This window comes from Hyla sarda, chromosome 3 (genome assembly GCF_029499605.1).
Source record: "Hyla sarda isolate aHylSar1 chromosome 3, aHylSar1.hap1, whole genome shotgun sequence".
Taxonomy (NCBI): domain Eukaryota; kingdom Metazoa; phylum Chordata; class Amphibia; order Anura; family Hylidae; genus Hyla; species Hyla sarda.
The window spans coordinates 6327795-6345422 of record NC_079191.1 but is presented as its reverse complement, the minus strand read 5'-3'; the positions used below and the strand labels follow the sequence as shown (position 1 = coordinate 6345422).

Below are 17628 nucleotides of genomic sequence, written 5' to 3'. Positions count from 1 at the left end.
AACCTGCTAACAGTGCAAGATCCAAAATGACGAAAATGATAAAGTCAAATCGAACAGGTATGTCGCTTTGTCTAAAAAAATTAAGAGTCAGTCCCATATTTCTACCCGTGGACCTTCCGTTTGTTAGGTGAATGTGATCATTACAACACTATAGAAACTAGATTAAAGCTACCAGAACGGTGTAAGCAAACCACTCCTGCTTAAAAAAAGAAAGTTTCCTCATGCAATAGTCAAAAACATCTGAAACTCCTTGTTTCTGCCTGGTTTCGAACCAGGGACCTTTCGCGTGTGAGGCGAACGTGATAACCACTACACTACAGAAACCTGGCTGTTGAGCCACCAACCACCCACCTGCCCACTCTCTTTCGCTTTCCACATTCAGTCACAAGAATTAAAAGCGAATGGATGAAAATAATGGAGTGAAAGTGAACAGGTGTGGCCTTTTGTCTAAAAGCAAGAAGAAAGCCCATGTTTCTGACCGGTTTCGAACCGGGGACCTTTCGCGTGTTAGGCAAACGTGATAACCACTACACTACAGAAACCTGGCTGTTGAGCAACCAACCACCCACCTGCCCACCCTCTTTCGCTTTCCACATTCAGTCACAAGAATTAAAAGCGAATGGATGAAAATAATGGAGTGAAAGTGAACAGGTGTGGCCTTTGGTCTAAAAGCAAGAGGAAAGCCCATGTTTCTGCCCGGTTTCAAACAAGGGACCTTTCGCGTGTTAGGCGAACGTGATAACCACTACACTACAGAAACCAGATGAAAACTCTCATGGCCGTCGTTGCAAGCAAAGGATGCCAGATTGACAAATAAAAACAAGGTTTCATCGTGCAATGGTCCGAAAGCCAAAAACATAGGGATGTTCCATGTTTCTGCTATCTATCGAACTGGGGACCTTGGGTGTGTGAGGCAAAGGTGATAAACACTACACCTCCACAAACTTGCTCTTCATGGAACCTGCTAACAGTGCAAGATCCAAAATGACGAAAATGATAAAGTCAAATCGAACAGGTATGTCGCTTTGTCTAAAAAAATTAAGAGTCAGTCCCATATTTCTACCCATGGACCTACCGTTTGTTAGGTGAATGTGATCATTACAACACTATAGAAACTAGATTAAAGCTACCAGAACGGTGTAAGCAAACCACTCTTGCATAATAAAAGAAAGTTTCCTCATGCAGTAGTCAAAAACATCTGAAACTCCTTGTTTCTGCCTGGTTTCGAACCAGGGACCTTTCGCGTGTGAGGCGAACGTGATAACCACTACACTACAGAAACCTGGCTGTTGAGCCACCAACCACCCACCTGCCCACCCTTCTTCGCTTTCCACATTCAGTCAAGAATTAAAAGCGAATGGATGAAAATAATGGAGTGAAAGTGAAAAAATGTGGTCTTTTGTCTAAAAGCAAGAAGAAAGCCCATGTTTCTGCCCGGTTTCGAACAGGGGACCTTTTGCATGTTAGGCGAACGTGATAACCACTACACTACAGAAACCTGGCTGTTGAGCTAACAACCACCCACCTGCCCACCCTCTTTCGCTTTCCACATTCAGTCACAAGAATTAAAAGTGAATGGATAAAAATAATGGAGTGAAAGTGAACAGGTGTGGCCTTTGGTCTAAAAGCAAGAGGAAAGCCCATGTTTGTGCCCGGCTTCGAACCGGGGACCTTTCGCGGGTTAGGCGAACGTGATAGCCACTACACTACAGAAACCAGATGAAAACTCGCATGGCCGTCGTTGCAAGCAAAGAATACCAGATTGACAAATGAAAACAAGGTTTCATCGTGCAATTGTCCGAAAGCCAAAAACATAGGGATGTTCCATGTTTCTGCTATCTATCGAACTGGGGACCTTGGGTGTGTGAGGCAAAGGTGATAAACACTACACCTCCAGAAACTTGCTCTTCATGGAACCTGCTAACAGTGCAAGATCCAAAATGACGAAAACGATAAAGTCAAATCGAACAGGTATGTCGCTTTGTCTAAAAAAATTAAGAGTCAGTCCCATATTTCTACCCGTGGACCTTCCGTTTGTTAGGTGAATGTGAACATTACAACACTATAGAAACTAGATGAAAGCTACCAGAACGGTGTAAGCAAACCACTCCTGCTTAAAAAAAGAAAGTTTCCTCATGCAATAGTCAAAAACATCTGAAACTCCTAGTTTCTGCCTGGTTTCGAACCAGGGACCTTTCGCGTGTGAGGCGAACATGATAACCACTACACTACAGAAACCAGGCTGTTGAGCCGCCAACCACCCACCTGCCCACCCTCCTTCGCTTTCCACATTCAGTCACAAGAATTAAAAGCGAATGGATGAAAATAATGGAGTGAAAGTGAACAGATGTGGCCTTTGGTCTAAAGGCAAGAGGAAAGCCCATGTTTGTGCCAGGATTCAAACCGGGGACCTTTCGCGTGTTAGGCGAACGTGATAACCACTACACTACAGAAACCAGATGAAAACTCACATGGCCGTCGTTGCAAGCAAAGGATACCAGATTGACAAATGAAAACAAGGTTTCATCGTGCAATGGTCCGAAAGCCAAAAACATAGGGATGTTCCATGTTTCTGCTATCTATCGAACTGGGGACCTTGGGTGTGTGAGGCAAAGGTGATAAACACTACACCTCCAGAAACTTGCTCTTCATGGAACCTGCTAACAGGTTTCAAACAAGGGACCTTTCGCGTGTTAGGCGAACGTGATAACCACTACACTACAGAAACCAGATGAAAACTCGCATGGCCGTCGTTGCAAGCAAAGGATGCCAGATTGACAAATAAAAACAAGGTTTCATCGTGCAATGGTCCGAAAGCCAAAAACATAGGGATGTTCCATGTTTCTGCTATCTATCGAACTGGGGACCTTGGGTGTGTGAGGCAAAGGTGATAAACACTACACCTCCAGAAACTTGCTCTTTATGGAACCTGCTAACAGTGCAAGATCCAAAATGACGAAAATGATAATGTCAAATCGAACAGGTATGTCGCTTTGTCTAAAAAAATTAAGAGTCAGTCCCATATTTCTACCCGTGGACCTTCCGTTTGTTAGGTGAATGTGATCATTACAACACTATAGAAACTAGATTAAAGCTACCAGAACGGTGTAAGCAAACCACTCCTGCTTAAAAAAAAGAAAGTTTCCTCATGCAATAGTCAAAAACATCTGAAACTCCTTGTTTCTGCCCGGTTTCGAACCGGGGACCTTTCGCGTGTGAGGCGAACGTGATAACCACTTCACTACAGAAACATGGCTGTTGAGCCACCATCCACCCACCTGCCCACCCTCTTTTGCTTTCCACATTCAGTAACAAGAATTAAAAGCGAATGAATTAAAATAATGGAGTGAAAGTGAACAGATGTGGCCTTTTGTCTAAAAGCAAGAAGAAAGACCATGTTTCCGCCCGGTTTTGAACCGGGGACCTTTCGCGTGTTAGGCGAACGTGATAACCACTACACTACAGAAACCTGGCTGTTGAGCCAACAACCACCCACCTGCCCACCCTCTTTCGCTTTCTACATTCAGTCACAAGAATTAAAAGTGAATGGATGAAAATAATGGAGTGAAAGTGAACAAGTGTGGCCTTTGGTCTAAAAGCAAGAGGAAAGCCCATGTTTGTGCCCGGCTTCGAACCGGGGACCTTTCGCGTGTTAGGCAAACGTGATAACCACTACACTACAGAAACCAGATAAAAACTTGCATGGCCGTCGTTGCATGCAAAGGATACCAGATTGACAAATGAAAACAAGGTTTCATCGTGCAATGGTCCGAAAGCCAAAAACATAGGGATGTTCCATGTTTCTGCTATCTATCGAACTGGGGACCTTGGGTGTGTGAGGCAAAGGTGATAAACACTACACCTCCAGAAACTTGCTCTTCATGGAACCTGCTAACAGTGCAAGATCCAAAATGACGAAAATGATAAAGTCAAATCGAACAGGTATGTCGCTTTGTCTAAAAAAATTAAGAGTCAGTCCCATATTTCTACCCGTGGACCTTCCGTTTGTTAGGTGAATGTGAACATTACAACACTATAGAAACTAGATGAAAGCTACCAGAACGGTGTAAGCAAACCACTCCTGCTTAAAAAAAGAAAGTTTCCTCATGCAATAGTCAAAAACATCTGAAACTCCTTGTTTCTGCCCGGTTTCGAACCAGGGACCTTTCGCGTGTGAGGCGAACGTGATAACCACTACACTACAGAACCCTGGCTGTTGAGCCACCAACCACCCACCTGCCCACCTGCCCACCTGCCCACCCTCTTTCGCTTTCCACATTCAGTCACAAGAATTAAAAGCGAATGGATGAAAATAATGGAGTGAAAGTGAAAAGGTGTGGCCTTTGGTCTAAAAGCAAGAGGAAAGCCCATGTTTCTGCCCGGTTTCAAACAAGGGACCTTTCGCGTGTTAGGCGAACGTGATAACCACTACACTACAGAAACCAGATGAAAACTCGCATGGCCGTCGTTGCAAGCAAAGGATGCCAGATTGACAAATAAAAACAAGGTTTCATCGTGCAATGGTCCGAAAGCCAAAAACATAGGGATGTTCCATGTTTCTGCTATCTATCGAACTGGGGACCTTGGGTGTGTGAGGCAAAGGTGATAAACACTACACCTCCAGAAACTTGCTCTTCATGGAACCTGCTAACAGTGCAAGATCCAAAATGACGAAAATGATAAAGTCAAATCGAACAGGTATGTCGCTTTGTCTAAAAAAATTAAGAGTCAGTCCCATATTTCTACCCGTGGACCTTCCGTTTGTTAGGTGAATGTGATCATTACAACACTATAGAAACTAGATTAAAGCTACCAGAACGGTGTAAGCAAACCACTCCTGCTTTAAAAAAAGAAAGTTTCCTCATGCAATAGTCAAAAACATCTGAAACTCCTTGTTTCTGCCCGGTTTCGAACCAGGGACCTTTCGCGTGTGAGACGAACGTGATAACCACTACACTACAGAAACCTGGCTGTTGAGCCACCAACCACCCACCTGCCCACCCTCTTTCGCTGTCCACATTCAGTCACAAGAATTAAAAGCGAATGGATGAAAATAAAGGAGTGAAAGTGAACAGATGTGGCCTTTGGTCTAAAAGCAAGAGGAAAGCCCATGTTTCTGCCCGGTTTCGAATCAGGGACCTTTCGCGTGTTAGGCGAACGTGATAGCCACTACACTACAGAAACCAGATGAAAACTCGCATGGCCGTCGTTGCAAGCAAAGGATACCAGATTGACAAATGAAAACAAGGTTTCATCGTGCAATGGTCCGAAAGCCAAAAACATAGGGATGTTCCATGTTTCTGCTATCTATCGAACTGGGGACCTTGGGTGTGTGAGGCAAAGGTGATAAACACTACACCTCCAGAAACTTGCTCTTCATGGAACCTGCTAACAGTGCAAGATCCAAAATGACGAAAATGATAAAGTCAAATCGAACAGGTATGTCGCTTTGTCTAAAAAAATTAAGAGTCAGTCCCATATTTCTACCCGTGGACTTTCCGTTTGTTAGGTGAATGTGAACATTACAACACTATAGAAACTAGATGAAAGCTACCAGAACGGTGTAAGCAAACCACTCCTGCTTAAAAAAAGAAAGTTTCCTCATGCAATAGTCAAAAACATCTGAAACTCCTTGTTTCTGCCCAGTTTCGAACCAGGGACCTTTCGCGTGTGAGGCGAACGTAATAACCACTACACTACAGAAACCTGGCTGTTGAGCCACCAACCACCCACCTGCCCACCCTCTTTCGCTTTCCACATTCAGTCACAAGAATTAAAAGCGAATGGATGAAAATAATGGAGTGAAAGTGAACAGGTGTGGCCTTTGGTCTAAAAGCAAGAGGAAAGCCCATGTTTCTGCCCGGTTTCAAACAAGGGACCTTTCGCGTGTTAGGCGAACGTGATAACCACTACACTACAGAAACCAGATGAAAACTCGCATGGCCGTCGTTGCAAGCAAAGGATGCCAGATTGACAAATAAAAACAAGGTTTCATCGTGCAATGGTCCGAAAGCCAAAAACATAGGGATGTTCCATGTTTCCGCTATCTATCGAACTGGGGACCTTGGGTGTGTGAGGCAAAGGTGATAAACACTACACCTCCAGAAACTTGCTCTTCATGGAACCTGCTAACAGTGCAAGATCCAAAATGACGAAAATGATAAAGTCAAATCGAACAGGTATGTCGCTTTCTCTAAGAAAATTAAGAGTCAGTCCCATATTTCTACCCGTGGACCTTCCGTTTGTTAGGTGAATGTGATCATTACAACACTATAGAAACTAGATGAAAGCTACCAGAACGGTGTAAGCAAACCACTCCTGCTTAAAAAAAGAAAGTTTCCTAATGCAATAGTCAAATACATCTGAAACTCCTTGTTTCTGCCTGGTTTCGAACCAGGGACCTTTCGCGTGTGAGACGAACGTGATAGCCACTACACTACAGAAACAGGGCTGTTGAGCCACCAACCACCCACCTGCCCACCCTCCTTCGCTTTCCACATTCAGTCAAGAATTAAAAGCGAATCAATGAAAATAATGGAGTGAAAGTGAAAAGATGTGGTCTTTTGTCTAAAAGCAAGAAGAAAGCCCATGTTTCTGCCCGGTTTCGAACCGGGGACCTTTCGCGTGTTAGGCGAACGTGATAACCACTACACTACAGAAACCTGGCTGTAGAGCCGCCCACCCTCTTTCGCTTTCCACATTCAGTCACAAGAATTAAAAGCGAATGGATGAAAATAATGGAGTGAAAATGAACAGGTATGGCCTTTGGTCTAAAAGCAAGAGGAAAGCCCATGTTTCTGCCCGGTTTCGAACCGGGGACCTTTCGCGTGTTAGGCGAACGTGATAACCACTACACTACAGAAACCTGGCTGTTGAGCCACCAACCACCCACCTGCCCACCCTTTTTCGCTTTCCACATTCAGTCACAAGAATTAAAAGTGAATGGATGAAAATAATGGAGTGAAAGTGAACAGATTTGGCCTTTGGTCTAAAAGCAAGAAGAAAGCCCATGTTTCTGACTGGTTTCGAACCGGGGACCTTTCGCGTGTTAGGCGAACGTGATAACCACTACACTACAGAAACCTGGCTGTTGAGCTAACAACCACCCACGTGCCCACCCACGTGCCCACCCTCTTTCGCTTTCCACATTCAGTCACAAGAATTAAAAGTGAATGGATAAAAATAATGGAGTGAAAGTGAACAGGTGTGGCCTTTGGTCTAAAAGCAAGAGGAAAGCCCATGTTTGTGCCCGGCTTCGAACCGGGGACCTTTCGCGGGTTAGGCGAACGTGATAGCCACTACACTACAGAAACCAGATGAAAACTCACATGGCCGTCGTTGCAAGCAAAGGATACCAGATTGACAAATGAAAACAAGGTTTCATCGTGCAATGGTCCGAAAGCCAAAAACATAGGGATGTTCCATGTTTCTGCTATCTATCGAACTGGGGACCTTGGGTGTGTGAGGCAAAGGTGATAAACACTACACCTCCAGAAACTTGCTCTTCATGGAACCTGCTAACAGGTTTCAAACAAGGGACCTTTCGCGTGTTAGGCGAACGTGATAACCACTACACTACAGAAACCAGATGAAAACTCGCATGGCCGTCGTTGCAAGCAAAGGATGCCAGATTGACAAATAAAAACAAGGTTTCATCGTGCAATGGTCCGAAAGCCAAAAACATAGGGATGTTCCATGTTTCTGCTATCTATCGAACTGGGGACCTTGGGTGTGTGAGGCAAAGGTGATAAACACTACACCTCCAGAAACTTGCTCTTTATGGAACCTGCTAACAGTGCAAGATCCAAAATGACGAAAATGATAATGTCAAATCGAACAGGTATGTCGCTTTGTCTAAAAAAATTAAGAGTCAGTCCCATATTTCTACCCGTGGACCTTCCGTTTGTTAGGTGAATGTGATCATTACAACACTATAGAAACTAGATTAAAGCTACCAGAACGGTGTAAGCAAACCACTCCTGCTTAAAAAAAAGAAAGTTTCCTCATGCAATAGTCAAAAACATCTGAAACTCCTTGTTTCTGCCCGGTTTCGAACCAGGGACCTTTCGCGTGTGAGGCGAACGTGATAACCACTTCACTACAGAAACATGGCTGTTGAGCCACCAACCACCCACCTGCCCACCCTCTTTTGCTTTCCACATTCAGTAACAAGAATTAAAAGCAAATGGATTAAAATAATGGAGTGAAAGTGAACAGATGTGGCCTTTTGTCTAAAAGCAAGAAGAAAGCCCATGTTTCTGCCCGGTTTTGAACCGGGGACCTTTCGCGTGTTAGGCGAACGTGATAACCACTACACTACAGAAACCTGGCTGTTGAGCCAACAACCACCCACCTGCCCACCCTCTTTCGCTTTCTACATTCAGTCACAAGAATTAAAAGTGAATGGATGAAAATAATGGAGTGAAAGTGAACAAGTGTGGCCTTTGGTCTAAAAGCAAGAGGAAAGCCCATGTTTGTGCCTGGCTTCGAACCGTGGACCTTTCGCGTGTTAGGCAAACGTGATAACCACTACACTACAGAAACCAGATAAAAACTTGCATGGCCGTCGTTGCATGCAAAGGATACCAGATTGACAAATGAAAACAAGGTTTCATCGTGCAATGGTCCGAAATCCAAAAACATAGGGATGTTCCATGTTTCTGCTATCTATCGAACTGGGGACCTTGGGTGTGTGAGGCAAAGGTGATAAACACTACACCTCCAGAAACTTGCTCTTCATGGAACCTGCTAACAGTGCAAGATCCAAAATGACGAAAATGATAAAGTCAAATCGAACAGGTATGTCGCTTTGTCTAAAAAAATTAAGAGTCAGTCCCATATTTCTACCCGTGGACCTTCCGTTTGTTAGGTGAATGTGAACATTACAACACTATAGAAACTAGATGAAAGCTACCAGAACGGTGTAAGCAAACCACTCCTGCTTAAAAAAAGAAAGTTTCCTCATGCAATAGTCAAAAACATCTGAAACTCCTTGTTTCTGCCCGGTTTCGAACCAGGGACCTTTCGCGTGTGAGACGAACGTGATAACCACTACACTACAGAAACCTGGCTGTTGAGCCACCAACCACCCACCTGCCCACCCTCTTTCGCTTTCCACATTCAGTCACAAGAATTAAAAGCGAATGGATGAAAATAAAGGAGTGAAAGTGAACAGATGTGGCCTTTGGTCTAAAAGCAAGAGGAAAGCCCATGTTTCTGCCCGGTTTCGAATCAGGGACCTTTCACGTGTTAGGCGAACGAGATAGCCACTACACTACAGAAACCAGATGAAAACTCGCATGGCCGTCGTTGCAAGCAAAGGATACCAGATTGACAAATGAAAACAAGGTTTCATCGTGCAATGGTCCGAAAGCCAAAAACATAGGGATGTTCCATGTTTCTGCTATCTATCGAACTGGGGACCTTGGGTGTGTGAGGCAAAGGTGATAAACACTACACCTCCAGAAACTTGCTCTTCATGGAACCTGCTAACAGTGCAAGATCCAAAATGACGAAAATGATAAAGTCAAATCGAACAGGTATGTCGCTTTGTCTAAAAAAATTAAGAGTCAGTCCCATATTTCTACCCGTGGACTTTCCGTTTGTTAGGTGAATGTGAACATTACAACACTATAGAAACTAGATGAAAGCTACCAGAACGGTGTAAGCAAACCACTCCTGCTTAAAAAAAGAAAGTTTCCTCATGCAATAGTCAAAAACATCTGAAACTCCTTGTTTCTGCCCAGTTTCGAACCAGGGACCTTTCGCGTGTGAGGCGAACGTAAAAACCACTACACTACAGAAACCTGGCTGTTGAGCCACCAACCACCCACCTGCCCACCCTCCTTCGCTTTCCACATTCAGTCACAAGAATTAAAAGCGAATGGATGAAAATAATGGAGTGAAAGTGAACAGGTGTGGCCTTTGGTCTAAAAGCAAGAGGAAAGCCCATGTTTCTGCCCGGTTTCAAACAAGGGACCTTTCGCGTGTTAGGCGAACGTGATAACCACTACACTACAGAAACCAGATGAAAACTCGCATGGCCGTCGTTGCAAGCAAAGGATGCCAGATTGACAAATAAAAACAAGGTTTCATCGTGCAATGGTCCGAAAGCCAAAAACATAGGGATGTTCCATGTTTCCGCTATCTATCGAACTGGGGACCTTGGGTGTGTGAGGCAAAGGTGATAAACACTACACCTCCAGAAACTTGCTCTTCATGGAACCTGCTAACAGTGCAAGATCCAAAATGACGAAAATGATAAAGTCAAATCGAACAGGTATGTCGCTTTCTCTAAGAAAATTAAGAGTCAGTCCCATATTTCTACCCGTGGACCTTCCGTTTGTTAGGTAAATGTGATCATTACAACACTATAGAAACTAGATGAAAGCTACCAGAACGGTGTAAGCAAACCACTCCTGCTTAAAAAAAGAAAGTTTCCTAATGCAATAGTCAAAAACATCTGAAACTCCTTGTTTCTGCCTGGTTTCGAACCAGGGACCTTTCGCGTGTGAGGCGAACGTGATAGCCACTACACTACAGAAACAGGGCTGTTGAGCCACCAACCACCCACCTGCCCACCCTCCTTCGCTTTCCACATTCAGTCAAGAATTAAAAGCGAATGGATGAAAATAATGGAGTGAAAGTGAAAAGATGTGGTCTTTTGTCTAAAAGCAAGAAGAAAGCCCATGTTTCTGCCCGGTTTCGAACCGGGGACCTTTCGCGTGTTAGGCGAACGTGATAACCACTACACTACAGAAACCTGGCTGTAGAGCCGCCCACCCTCTTTCGCTTTCCACATTCAGTCACAAGAATTAAAAGCGAATGGATGAAAATAATGGAGTGAAAATGAACAGGTATGGCCTTTGGTCTAAAAGCAAGAGGAAAGCCCATGTTTCTGCCCGGTTTCGAACCGGGGACCTTTCGCGTGTTAGGCGAACGTGATAACCACTACACTACAGAAACCAGTTGAAAACTCGCATGGCCGTCGTTGCAAGCAAAGGATACCAGATTGACAAATGTAAACAAGGTTTCATCGTGCAATGGTCCGAAAGCCAAAAACATAGTAATGTTCCATGTTTCTGCTATCTATCGAACTGGGGACCTTGGGTGTGTGAGGCAAAGGTGATAAACACTACACCTCCAGAAACTTGCTCTTCATGGAACCTGCTAACAGTGCAAGATCCAAAATGACGAAAATGATAAAGTCAAATCGAACAGGTATGTCGCTTTGTCTAAAAAAATTAAGAGTCAGTCCCATATTTCTACCCGTGGACCTTCCGTTTGTTAGGTGAATGTGAACATTACAACACTATAGAAACTAGATGAAAGCTACCAGAACGGTGTAAGCAAACCACTCCTGCTTAAAAAAAGAAAGTTTCCTCATGCAATAGTCAAAAACATCTGAAACTTCTTGTTTCTGCCCAGTTTCGAACCAGGGACCTTTCGCGTGTGAGGCGAACGTGATAACCTCTACACTACAGAAACCTGGCTGTTGAGTCACCAACCACCCACCTGCCCACCCTCTTTCGCTTTCCACATTCAGTCACAAGAATTAAAAGCGAATGGATGAAAATAATGGAGTGAAAGTGAACAGATGTGGCCTTTTGTCTAAAAGCAAGAAGAAAGCCCATGTTTCTGCCCGGTATCGAACCAGAGACCTTTCGCGTGTTAGGCGAACGTGAAAACCACTACACTACAGAAACATGGCTGTTGAGCCACCAACCACCCACCTGCCCATCCTCTTTTGCTTTCCACATTCAGTAACAAAAATTAAAAGCGAATGGATGAAAATAATGGAGTGAAAGTGAACAGATGTGGCCTTTTGTCTAAAAGCAAGAAGAAAGCCCATGTTTCTGCCCGGTTTCGAACCGGGGACCTTTCGCGTGTTAGGCGAACGTGATAACCACTACACTACAGAAACCTGGCTGTTGAGCCACCAACCACCCACCTGCCCACCCTCTTTCGCTTTCCACATTCAGTCACAAGAATTAAAAGCGAATGGATGAAAATAATGGAGTGAAAGTGAACAGGTGTGGCCTTTGGTCTAAAAGCAAGAGGAAAGCCCATGTTTCTGCCCGGTTTCAAACAAGGGACCTTTCGCGTGTTAGGCGAACGTGATAACCACTACACTACAGAAACCAGATAAAAACTCGCATGGCCGTCGTTGCAAGCAAAGGATGCCAGATTGACAAATAAAAACAAGGTTTCATCGTGCAATGGTCCGAAAGCCAAAAACATAGGGATGTTCCATGTTTCTGCTATCTATCGAACTGGGGTCCTTGGGTGTGTGAGGCAAAGGTGATAAACACTACACCTCCAGAAACTTGCTCTTCATGGAACCTGCTAACAGTGCAAGATCCAAAATGACGAAAATGATAAAGTCAAATCGAACAGGTATGTCACTTTGTCTAAAAAAATTAAGAGTCAGTACTATATTTCTACCCGTGGACCTTCCGTTTGTTAGGTGAATGTGATCATTACAACACTATAGAAACTAGATTAAAGCTACCAGAACGGTGTAAGCAAACCACTCCTGCTTAAAAAAAGAAAGTTTCCTCATGCAATAGTCAAAAACATCTGAAACTCCTTGTTTCTGGCTGGTTTCGAACCAGGGACCTTTCGCGTGTGAGGCGAACGTGATAACCACTACACTACAGAAACCTGGCTGTTGAGCCACCAACCACCCACCTGCCCACCCTCTTTCGCTTTCCACATTCAGTCACAAGAATTAAAAGCGAATGGATGAAAATAATGGAGTGAAAGTGAACAGATGTGGCCTTTGGTCTAAAAGCAAGAGGAAAGCCGATGTTTCTGCCCGGTTTCGAATCAAGGACCTTTCGCGTGTTAGGCGAACGTGATAGCCACTACACTACAGAAACCAGATGAAAACTCGCATGGCCGTCGTTGCAAGCAAAGGATGCCAGATTGACAAATAAAAACAAGGTTTCATCGTGCAATGGTCCGAAAGCCAAAAACATAGGGATGTTCCATGTTTCCGCTATCTATCGAACTGGGGACCTTGGGTGTGTGAGGCAAAGGTGATAAACACTACACCTCCAGAAACTTGCTCTTCATGGAACCTGCTAACAGTGCAAGATCCAAAATGACGAAAATGATAAAGTCAAATCGAACAGGTATGTCGCTTTGTCTAAAAAAATTAAGAGTCAGTCCCATATTTCTACCCGTGGACCTTCCGTTTGTTAGGTGAATGTGATCATTACAACACTATAGAAACTAGATGAAAGCTACCAGAACGGTGTAAGCAAACCACTCCTGCTTAAAAAAAGAAAGTTTCCTCATGCAATAGTCAAAAACATCTGAAACTCCTTGTTTCTGCCTGGTTTCGAACCAGGGACCTTTCGCGTGTGAGGCGAACGTGATAACCACTACACTACAGAAACATGGCTGTTGAGCCACCAACCACCCACCTGCCCACCCTCCTTCGCTTTCCACATTCAGTCAAGAATTAAAAGCGAATGGATGAAAATAATAGAGTGAAAGTGAAAAGATGTGGCCTTTTGTCTAAAAGCAAGAAGAAAGCCCATGTTTCTGCCCGGTTTCGAACCGGGGACCTTTCGCGTGTTAGGCGAACGTGATAACCACTACACTACAGAAACCTGGCTGATGAGCCACCAACCACCCACCTGCCCACCCTCTTTCGCTTTCCACATTCAGTCACAAGAATTAAAAGCGAATGGATGAAAATAATGGAGTGAAAATGAACAGGTATGGCCTTTGGTCTAAAAGCAAGAGGAAAGCCCATGTTTCTGCCCGGTTTCGAACCGGGGACCTTTCGCGTGTTAGGCGAACGTGATAACCACTACACTACAGAAACCAGATGAAAACTCGCATGGCCGTCGTTGCAAGCAAAGGATACCAGATTGACAAATGTAAACAAGGTTTCATCGTGCAATGGTCCGAAAGCCAAAAACATAGGGATGTTCCATGTTTCTGCTATCTATCGAACTGGGGACCTTGGGTGTGTGAGGCAAAGGTGATAAACACTACACCTCCAGAAACTTGCTCTTCATGGAACCTGCTAACAGTGCAAGATCCAAAATGACGAAAATGATAAAGTCAAATCGAACAGGTATGTCGCTTTGTCTAAAAAAATTAAGAGTCAGTCCCATATTTCTACCCGTGGACCTTCCGTTTGTTAGGTGAATGTGAACATTACAACACTATAGAAACTAGATGAAAGCTACCAGAACGGTGTAAGCAAACCACTTCTGCTTAAAAAAAGAAAGTTTCCTCATGCAATAGTCAAAAACATCTGAAACTTCTTGTTTCTGCCCGGTTTTGAACCAGGGACCTTTCGCGTGTGAGGCGAACGTGATAACCACTACACGCCAGAAACCTGGCTGTTGAGCCAACAACCATCCACCTGCCCACCCTCTTTTGCTTTCCACATTCAGTCACAAGAATTAAAAGTGAATGGATGAAAATAATGGAGTGAAAGTGAACAGATGTGGCCTTTTGTCTAAAAGCAAGAAGAAAGCCTATGTTTCTGCCCGGTTTCGAACCGGGGACCTTTCGCGTGTTAGGCGAACGTGATAACCACTACACTACAGAAACCTGGCTGTTGAGGCAACAACCACCCACCTGCCCACCCTCTTTCGCTTTCCACATTCAGTCACAAGAATTAAAAGTGAATGGATGAAAATAATGGAGTGAAAGTGAACAGATGTGGCCTTTTGTCTAAAAGCAAGAAGAATGCCCATGTTTCTGCCCGGTTTCGAACCGGGGACCTTTTGCGTGTTAGGCGAACGTGATAACCACAACACTACAGAAACCAGATGAATGCTCGCATGGCCGTCGTTGCAAGCAAAGGATACCAGATTGACAAATAAAAACAAGGTTTCATCGTGCAATGGTCCGAAAGCCAAAAACATAGGGATGTTCCATGTTTCTGCTATCTATCGAACTGGGGACCTTGGGTGTGTGAGGCAAAGGTGATAAACACTACACCTCCAGAAACTTGCTCTTCATGGAACCTGCTAACAGTGCAAGATCCAAAATGACGAAAATGATAAAGTCAAATCGAACAGGTATGTCGCTTTGTCTAAAAAAATTAAGAGTCAGTCCCATATTTCTACCCGTGGACCTTCCGTTTGTTAGGTGAATGTGAACATTACAACACTATAGAAACTAGATGAAAGCTACCAGAACGGTGTAAGCAAACCACTCCTGCTTAAAAAAAGAAAGTTTCCTCATGCAATAGTCAAAAACATCTGAAACTCCTTGTTTCTGCCCGGTTTCGAACCAGGGACCTTTCGCGTGTGAGGCGATCGTGATAACCACTACACTACAGAAACCTGGCTGCCCACCCTCTTTCGCTTTCCACATTCAGTCACAAGAATTAAAAGCGAATGGATGAAAATAATGGAGTGAAAGTGAACAGATGTGGCCTTTTGTCTAAAAGCAAGAAGAAAGCCCATGTTTCTGCCCGGTTTCGAACCGGGGACCTTTCGCGTGTTAAGCGAACGTGATAACCACTACACTACAGAAACGTGGCTGTTGAGCCAACAACCACCCACCTGCCCACCCTCTTTCGCTTTCCACATTCAGTCACAAGAATTAAAAGTGAATGGATGAAAATAATGGAGTGAAAGTGAACAGGTGTGGCCTTTGGTCTAAAAGCAAGAGGAAAGCCCATGTTTGTGCCCGGCTTCGAACCGGGGACCTTTTGCGTGTTAGGCGAACGTGATAACCACTACACTACAGAAACCAGATGAAAACTCGCATGGCCGTCGTTGCAAGCAAAGGATACCAGATTGACAAATGAAAACAAGGTTTCATCGTGCAATGGTCCGAAAGCCAAAAACATAGGGATGTTCCATGTTTCTGCCCGGTTTCGAACCAGGGACCTTTCGCGTGTGAGGCGAACGTGATAACCACTACACTACAGAAACCTGGCTGTTGAGCCACCAACCACCCACCTGCCCACCCTTCTTCGCTTTCCACATTCAGTCAAGAATTAAAAGCGAATGGATGAAAATAATGGAGTGAAAGTGAAAAGATGTGGTCTTTTGTCTAAAAGCAAGAAGAAAGCCTATGTTTCTGCCCGGTTTCGAACCGGGGACCTTTCGCGTGTTAGGCGAACGTGATAACCACTACACTACAGAAACCTGGCTGTTGAGCCACCAACCACCCACCTGCCAACCCTCTTTCGCTTTCCACATTCAGTCACAAGAATTAAAAGCGAATGGATGAAAATAATGGAGTGAAAATGAACAGGTATGGCCTTTGGTCTAAAAGCAAGAGGAAAGTCCATGTTTCTGCCCGGTTTCGAACCGGGGACCTTTCGCGTGTTAGGCGAACGTGATAACCACTACACTACAGAAACCAGATGAAAACTAGCATGGCCGTCGTTGCAAGCAAAGGATACCAGATTGACAAATGTAAACAAGGTTTCATCGTGCAATGGTCCGAAAGCCAAAAACATAGGGATGTTCCATGTTTCTGCTATCTATCGAACTGGGGACCTTGGGTGTGTGAGGCAAAGGTGATAAACACTACACCTCCAGAAACTTGCTCTTCATGGAACCTGCTAACAGTGCAAGATTCAAAATGACGAAAATGATAAAGTCAAATCGAACAGGTATGTCGCTTTGTCTAAAAAAATTAAGAGTCAGTCCCATATTTCTACTCATGGACCTTCCGTTTGTTAGGTGAATGTGAACATTACAACACTATAGAAACTAGATGAAAGCTACCAGAACGGTGTAAGCAAACCACTCCTGCTTAAAAAAAGAAAGTTTCCTCATGCAATAGTCAAAAACATCTGAAACTTCTTGTTTCTGCCCGGTTTCGAACCAGGGACCTTTCGCATGTGAGGCGAACGTGATAACCACTACACTACAGAAACCTGGCTGTTGAGCCACTAACCACCCACCTGCCCACCCTCTTTCGATATCCACATTCAGTCACAAGAATTAAAAGCGAATGGATGAAAATAATGGAGTGAAAGTGAACAGGTGTGGCCTTTGGTCTAAAAGCAAGAAGAAAGCCCATGTTTCTGCCCGGTTTCGAACCGGGGACCTTTCGCGTGTTAGGCGAACGTGATAACCACTACACTACAGAAACCTGGCTGTTGAGCCACCAACCACCCACCTGCCCACCCTCTTTCGCTTTCCACATTCAGTCACAAGAATTAAAAGCGAATGGATGAAAATAATGGAGTGAAAGTGAACAGGTGTGGCCTTTGGTCTAAAAGCAAGAAGAAAGCCCATGTTTCTGCCCGGTTTCGAACCGGGGACCTTTCGCGTGTTAGGCGAACATGATAACCACTACACTACAGAAACCTGGCTGTTGAGCCACCAACCACCCACCTGCCCACCCTCTTTTGCTTTCCACATTCAGTCACAAGAATTAAAAGCGAATGGATGAAAATAATGGAGTGAAAGTGAACAGATGTGGCCTTTGGTCTAAAAGCAAGAGGAAAGCCCATGTTTCTGCCCGGTTTCGAATCAAGGACCTTTCGCTTGTTAGGCGAACGTGATAGCCACTACACTACAGAAACCAAATGAAAACTCGCATGGCCGTCGTTGCAAGCAAAGGATGCCAGATTGACAAATAAAAACAAGGTTTCATCGTGCAATGGTCCGAAAGCCAAAAACATAGGGA

The 17628-nt window shown here is 44.4% G+C and overlaps 32 non-coding genes across 32 annotated transcripts; all 32 read right to left on the bottom strand.

Moving 5' to 3' along the window:
- Positions 1-251: 251 nt before the first annotated feature.
- On the bottom strand, positions 252-324 carry TRNAV-CAC (transfer RNA valine (anticodon CAC)). The gene has a single exon. It is a non-coding gene; the product is annotated as a tRNA-Val (tRNA).
- Positions 325-1209: 885 nt separating this feature from the next.
- TRNAV-CAC (transfer RNA valine (anticodon CAC)) lies at positions 1210-1282 on the bottom strand. Its single transcript has one exon. It is a non-coding gene; the product is annotated as a tRNA-Val (tRNA).
- Positions 1283-2165: 883 nt separating this feature from the next.
- TRNAV-CAC (transfer RNA valine (anticodon CAC)) lies at positions 2166-2238 on the bottom strand. Its single transcript has one exon. It is a non-coding gene; the product is annotated as a tRNA-Val (tRNA).
- A 940-nt stretch (positions 2239-3178) lies between these two features.
- Positions 3179-3251, bottom strand: TRNAV-CAC (transfer RNA valine (anticodon CAC)). The gene has a single exon. It is a non-coding gene; the product is annotated as a tRNA-Val (tRNA).
- Positions 3252-3396: 145 nt separating this feature from the next.
- TRNAV-AAC (transfer RNA valine (anticodon AAC)) lies at positions 3397-3469 on the bottom strand. The gene has a single exon. It is a non-coding gene; the product is annotated as a tRNA-Val (tRNA).
- A 667-nt stretch (positions 3470-4136) lies between these two features.
- Positions 4137-4209, bottom strand: TRNAV-CAC (transfer RNA valine (anticodon CAC)). Its single transcript has one exon. It is a non-coding gene; the product is annotated as a tRNA-Val (tRNA).
- Positions 4210-4893: 684 nt separating this feature from the next.
- Positions 4894-4966, bottom strand: TRNAV-CAC (transfer RNA valine (anticodon CAC)). Its single transcript has one exon. It is a non-coding gene; the product is annotated as a tRNA-Val (tRNA).
- A 667-nt stretch (positions 4967-5633) lies between these two features.
- Positions 5634-5706, bottom strand: TRNAV-CAC (transfer RNA valine (anticodon CAC)). The gene has a single exon. It is a non-coding gene; the product is annotated as a tRNA-Val (tRNA).
- A 667-nt stretch (positions 5707-6373) lies between these two features.
- TRNAV-CAC (transfer RNA valine (anticodon CAC)) lies at positions 6374-6446 on the bottom strand. The gene has a single exon. It is a non-coding gene; the product is annotated as a tRNA-Val (tRNA).
- Positions 6447-6589: 143 nt separating this feature from the next.
- Positions 6590-6662, bottom strand: TRNAV-AAC (transfer RNA valine (anticodon AAC)). Its single transcript has one exon. It is a non-coding gene; the product is annotated as a tRNA-Val (tRNA).
- Positions 6663-6792: 130 nt separating this feature from the next.
- Positions 6793-6865, bottom strand: TRNAV-AAC (transfer RNA valine (anticodon AAC)). The gene has a single exon. It is a non-coding gene; the product is annotated as a tRNA-Val (tRNA).
- Positions 6866-8035: 1170 nt separating this feature from the next.
- TRNAV-CAC (transfer RNA valine (anticodon CAC)) lies at positions 8036-8108 on the bottom strand. Its single transcript has one exon. It is a non-coding gene; the product is annotated as a tRNA-Val (tRNA).
- A 145-nt stretch (positions 8109-8253) lies between these two features.
- On the bottom strand, positions 8254-8326 carry TRNAV-AAC (transfer RNA valine (anticodon AAC)). Its single transcript has one exon. It is a non-coding gene; the product is annotated as a tRNA-Val (tRNA).
- Positions 8327-8993: 667 nt separating this feature from the next.
- Positions 8994-9066, bottom strand: TRNAV-CAC (transfer RNA valine (anticodon CAC)). The gene has a single exon. It is a non-coding gene; the product is annotated as a tRNA-Val (tRNA).
- Positions 9067-10473: 1407 nt separating this feature from the next.
- On the bottom strand, positions 10474-10546 carry TRNAV-CAC (transfer RNA valine (anticodon CAC)). Its single transcript has one exon. It is a non-coding gene; the product is annotated as a tRNA-Val (tRNA).
- A 143-nt stretch (positions 10547-10689) lies between these two features.
- Positions 10690-10762, bottom strand: TRNAV-AAC (transfer RNA valine (anticodon AAC)). The gene has a single exon. It is a non-coding gene; the product is annotated as a tRNA-Val (tRNA).
- A 130-nt stretch (positions 10763-10892) lies between these two features.
- Positions 10893-10965, bottom strand: TRNAV-AAC (transfer RNA valine (anticodon AAC)). Its single transcript has one exon. It is a non-coding gene; the product is annotated as a tRNA-Val (tRNA).
- A 449-nt stretch (positions 10966-11414) lies between these two features.
- TRNAV-CAC (transfer RNA valine (anticodon CAC)) lies at positions 11415-11487 on the bottom strand. Its single transcript has one exon. It is a non-coding gene; the product is annotated as a tRNA-Val (tRNA).
- A 363-nt stretch (positions 11488-11850) lies between these two features.
- Positions 11851-11923, bottom strand: TRNAV-AAC (transfer RNA valine (anticodon AAC)). Its single transcript has one exon. It is a non-coding gene; the product is annotated as a tRNA-Val (tRNA).
- Positions 11924-12590: 667 nt separating this feature from the next.
- TRNAV-CAC (transfer RNA valine (anticodon CAC)) lies at positions 12591-12663 on the bottom strand. The gene has a single exon. It is a non-coding gene; the product is annotated as a tRNA-Val (tRNA).
- A 667-nt stretch (positions 12664-13330) lies between these two features.
- On the bottom strand, positions 13331-13403 carry TRNAV-CAC (transfer RNA valine (anticodon CAC)). Its single transcript has one exon. It is a non-coding gene; the product is annotated as a tRNA-Val (tRNA).
- A 143-nt stretch (positions 13404-13546) lies between these two features.
- Positions 13547-13619, bottom strand: TRNAV-AAC (transfer RNA valine (anticodon AAC)). Its single transcript has one exon. It is a non-coding gene; the product is annotated as a tRNA-Val (tRNA).
- A 145-nt stretch (positions 13620-13764) lies between these two features.
- On the bottom strand, positions 13765-13837 carry TRNAV-AAC (transfer RNA valine (anticodon AAC)). Its single transcript has one exon. It is a non-coding gene; the product is annotated as a tRNA-Val (tRNA).
- A 667-nt stretch (positions 13838-14504) lies between these two features.
- Positions 14505-14577, bottom strand: TRNAV-AAC (transfer RNA valine (anticodon AAC)). The gene has a single exon. It is a non-coding gene; the product is annotated as a tRNA-Val (tRNA).
- A 667-nt stretch (positions 14578-15244) lies between these two features.
- On the bottom strand, positions 15245-15317 carry TRNAV-CAC (transfer RNA valine (anticodon CAC)). The gene has a single exon. It is a non-coding gene; the product is annotated as a tRNA-Val (tRNA).
- Positions 15318-15439: 122 nt separating this feature from the next.
- TRNAV-AAC (transfer RNA valine (anticodon AAC)) lies at positions 15440-15512 on the bottom strand. The gene has a single exon. It is a non-coding gene; the product is annotated as a tRNA-Val (tRNA).
- Positions 15513-15841: 329 nt separating this feature from the next.
- Positions 15842-15914, bottom strand: TRNAV-CAC (transfer RNA valine (anticodon CAC)). The gene has a single exon. It is a non-coding gene; the product is annotated as a tRNA-Val (tRNA).
- A 143-nt stretch (positions 15915-16057) lies between these two features.
- Positions 16058-16130, bottom strand: TRNAV-AAC (transfer RNA valine (anticodon AAC)). The gene has a single exon. It is a non-coding gene; the product is annotated as a tRNA-Val (tRNA).
- A 145-nt stretch (positions 16131-16275) lies between these two features.
- On the bottom strand, positions 16276-16348 carry TRNAV-AAC (transfer RNA valine (anticodon AAC)). The gene has a single exon. It is a non-coding gene; the product is annotated as a tRNA-Val (tRNA).
- A 449-nt stretch (positions 16349-16797) lies between these two features.
- Positions 16798-16870, bottom strand: TRNAV-CAC (transfer RNA valine (anticodon CAC)). The gene has a single exon. It is a non-coding gene; the product is annotated as a tRNA-Val (tRNA).
- A 145-nt stretch (positions 16871-17015) lies between these two features.
- TRNAV-AAC (transfer RNA valine (anticodon AAC)) lies at positions 17016-17088 on the bottom strand. Its single transcript has one exon. It is a non-coding gene; the product is annotated as a tRNA-Val (tRNA).
- A 145-nt stretch (positions 17089-17233) lies between these two features.
- TRNAV-AAC (transfer RNA valine (anticodon AAC)) lies at positions 17234-17306 on the bottom strand. Its single transcript has one exon. It is a non-coding gene; the product is annotated as a tRNA-Val (tRNA).
- Between the last annotated feature and the right edge of the window lie 322 nt (positions 17307-17628).